Source organism: Clytia hemisphaerica, unplaced genomic scaffold (genome assembly GCF_902728285.1).
Source record: "Clytia hemisphaerica strain Z4C2 unplaced genomic scaffold, Clytia hemisphaerica genome assembly, whole genome shotgun sequence".
Taxonomy (NCBI): Eukaryota; Metazoa; Cnidaria; class Hydrozoa; order Leptothecata; family Clytiidae; genus Clytia; species Clytia hemisphaerica.
Window position 1 is genome coordinate 1 of NW_027104031.1, and position 3,750 is coordinate 3,750.

At 36.6% G+C, this 3,750-nt stretch overlaps 1 long non-coding RNA gene across 1 annotated transcript; it reads left to right on the top strand.

Moving 5' to 3' along the window:
* The first annotated feature begins 228 nt into the window (after nt 1-228).
* LOC136811670 (uncharacterized) lies at nt 229-3,382 on the top strand. The gene is made up of 4 exons (XR_010847259.1): nt 229-305; nt 948-982; nt 1,372-1,414; nt 2,259-3,382. It is a non-coding gene; the product is annotated as an uncharacterized lncRNA (long non-coding RNA).
* The last annotated feature ends 368 nt before the right edge of the window (nt 3,383-3,750 follow it).

The following is a 3,750-nucleotide window of genomic DNA, read 5'->3' on the forward strand; positions in this document are numbered from 1 at the left end:
GCGAGCACAGAGTACAATATCTGGTAAACGCTGTGATTTCCCTATCTAGGGGTAGGAAACTATCCCGGGATATGGCCCGGTCCGATGATATTGGAGGGTAAGCTTCTCTTCTCTCTCTATTTTGATTTTGATAACCCTTAACGAACGCAAAACCGCTACCTAATTCGAGTTATATCAAATATACAGCCTTTTTTGTCTCCGCTGCAGATTATATTAAGGCAGACCTTAAAATATCCCTATTTCCTTTTTTAGCGTTTATGTCAACAGCAACAGGGCGGAGTAAAAAGAACGCGGTTGACCTTTCTGTAAGTTATTAAAGGTTTTGTTTTTAAATAAGAGTGATTGTTTGTTTACTCATCAATTTTAATTCACAAGCTTTTTCACATTGGATTGACACAAATATGGAGCAAGATTGGCCAGAAAGGGGAAAAGAAAAACATTTTTTGCTTATATTAGCATAATATAACAATAGGGAGACACTGTCCTGATAGGAAATATGTGCCTGATATGAAATGGGAACACTTATGTAAAAATTAAACCTTTAAACTGAAAACCATTCTCTTTTTGTCTTCACAAAGTCTTTTGCTTATACAGTTAACTCTCTCTAATTCAAACTATTCTAAATATTATGGGTGGACATCATGATGCTTGATGGACAATCGATTACTCAGCTGACACACAATTCTTTTTTCAACATTCGTCTAACGTTAGATAGTCACTGTGAACATTAGATGAACGTTGAAAAAATGTTGTGGCCAGCTGGGTAGAAAGAATCTACATGGTATATAACCTGCAGCAATCTGATCATGCTAGAATGGTAGTTCCAGGTTTCTCGCTTTTCCTTCCCTCCCGAAGATAACTATATTATGAAAAGGCATAGCCCCCTTTGATTTTTTGTATTTTTGTTGCAAAACTTTCTCAATAAAGAGAATAACTTGTATTTTCAGATGTATGATGATGACGATATACCATCCACAAAAAGGTGATTAATTAAGTTTTCCTCCCATTAAGGGCCCATGCCACCGCGACCGGGGAGTTCAGGGGGTTCATGCCCCCCCCTCCCACTTTTTTTGCAAAGTAAAATTTTTGGGTGCGCCTCCTTAGACTCAATATTCATTGGCCCTTACTTTAAACTTCATGGCGTGGGCCCTGGATTATGAAAAAAAATCATTTTCGAAAGGCTTTTTTCGTTGATGAAATATTCATCTTCATTAGTTTCAGTTCTTAAATTGAAGCAAAGCGTGTTGTAAAACTTCGATTGGATTTTGTATTCAATTGATTGAACTACAGATAAATAATAATTGGATCAATTATTTTAGCCTTTATTTGCAAATTATTTCAAATTTTATTTTACATTGAATTTTCTTTCAGTTTCAGATCTCAGAGGTCAAAGAAAGTAGACTACACTTATTTGGTAAGTAGCTCAAGGTACTCAATGTATTGTGTCCATATTGCAAGTATAGTAACCCTCTTCTGGAGTACTTTGTACCAAAGTGTACCTCACGTTTATCGCTTTTAGTACACTCTGTGCGCATTGTCTGTTTGATAAAGAAATTGCCGTACGGAGACACTCCATCGCAGCAGTCGGTTTAAAAAATCTCAAATGAGAAAAGACAATGACAACAGACCCTCTACGGCAATGAATTTCGAAATTAGCCGTAGATACTGTAAGAAAGTTACGGTCCCGTTTTCAAGATATAATTTCTAAGATAACATATATAAGACATAATTCGTGATGTTCATGACGTAATGTTTTTATACGGTAAAAAGACCGCGTCTTCGCCACTAATTTTGAAATCAAAAATTTGAAATTAAATTTTTAACCGCCTTGACTATTAGGGGGCTTCCGTATAAAAGATTACGCCATGAGTATAATGAATTAGTGTTTTTGAACTTTGACACATTTTACATTTCAAGTGCAGTGCAGTGGTAGAGCATCTGGCTACGGTGCGCAAGGTTTTGGGTTCAACCCCCAACCGGGTCGTACCAAAAATTTTCCACAATGGTACTTGATGCCTCTCTTCTTAATACTTAGCAATTAAAGAGACATGTCAAGGGTAAGTGAAGAAATCCAGGGAGAAAGAGTGGCACCCTCCCCTACCTTCGGGTAGATAGCTATCGAAAGAGGAGCCTTCGGGTCGCCTCCGACAGCTGTCTCAAACTTACTTATTTACTAGATATTATTCGTAGTAATTAGAACTCAAAAAGAAGGCTTTTTGAATATTGTTCTTATTACAAAAACGTGTTTTCCATTATAGGATGACGATGAAGACGACCAGGAGAATCCGTTCGATCAAATCAATCAACCTTCCAAACGCGCTCGACGCTGAAAGCTGTTAATGACCGAAAAAATGAAGGCGGTAGGTTTTATTTTGGTAAAGAAATCCTGACGAACCACAAAAGTAAGGTCCGGCAGCAATGGTCAACTATAACATGACATTGATGTGATTTAAATTTGTCAATATGATCGAATTGACTATGGTATACTGACTACAGTGCTTCAATGTTTAAGTTACACTACTACAAACCATAGATATCAGCTACTCTGTATTTCCCAAGCAACGGTAGGTGAATGCACCATCTTTGTTGAAAGTAGGTCACAGCAGATCATAGTTCGGTACCGGCAATTTTTTCAACCAAGCTAAAAAACCTGAATGGCGCGAAGCGATGAGGCGAAAGATAGGCTTGATCGATCAAATTGCCGGCATCGAACTATGGTCGAAGATGGCGCATTATTTTGATTCAAATAGGCACGGAGTAGCTCTATCTAGTGTTTTATATAAGATATCTGTGCTACAAACGCTTTATATTTGTTGCTAGCGTAAATATGATTTGCTAAATCATATCAAGCCCTTTTTCACACAAAAAGAGATGTTACTTTTGTCACTATCATGTTTCTAATGTATATATTTACTTATTCAAAGAATGTAGATTTTTATTATTTTTGACAGGTATTTTTAGGACCCACGAAGAACAATGCAAAGAAAATGCAAATCAAAATTAATCATGGGTTTTGAGTTTTGCAACGAAGTGCCAGTGACAGTTGCTTCTCTACCCCTACCCGGAGGTCAACCTTTTTTCGTTGCCTGTTCGTTCGTCTGTCACCAGCTTTTCTCAGGACCGGCTGATCAGTTTTTCTGATATTTGCATAACTATGCAAAATGACAGCACTCGAAAAGTAACGGAGCCCGATTCTGGGGTGGGGAGATTTCGGCAAATCTGGGTCAAAAAGTGCCTAAAAATGGGGTTTTTCGGACTGAATGAAATTGCTTCGTTGTTTTTTTTCGGATCATTTTTGCATGGAGACACAGGGCAAGGTTCTCTAAAAATTGGCAGAAGTCTTTTTTTGGCCGTAAAAATTGAATTTTGTATTATGAGCATTTCTCGCGATTGGCTTAGTTTTTTTTTGCAAAATGATATAAAAAAGTAATGTTTAAAATCCTATTTTCCAAAAAGAAATTTTTTAGCAAATTTTGTGCCAACAATTACCTAAAATTAGGATTTTTTGTATTTGGTGAACAATCGTCTCATTGCCGATATTGAAATCCACAAAATATGATTTCAGCTTTTCAAAAATAAATTTTCAGTTAAATTAGCGCCAAATTTCAGACTTTTTTTTAAATCGTTTCAATAAATTTCATAGTGTTATCTTTACAGGATAGATATAATTGTTTGGGATTATGACCGAAACTTAGCATTGTTTGATTTCCAAAATTTGTTTTTTGTATGTGGGGCCCCCCATACCTAAAC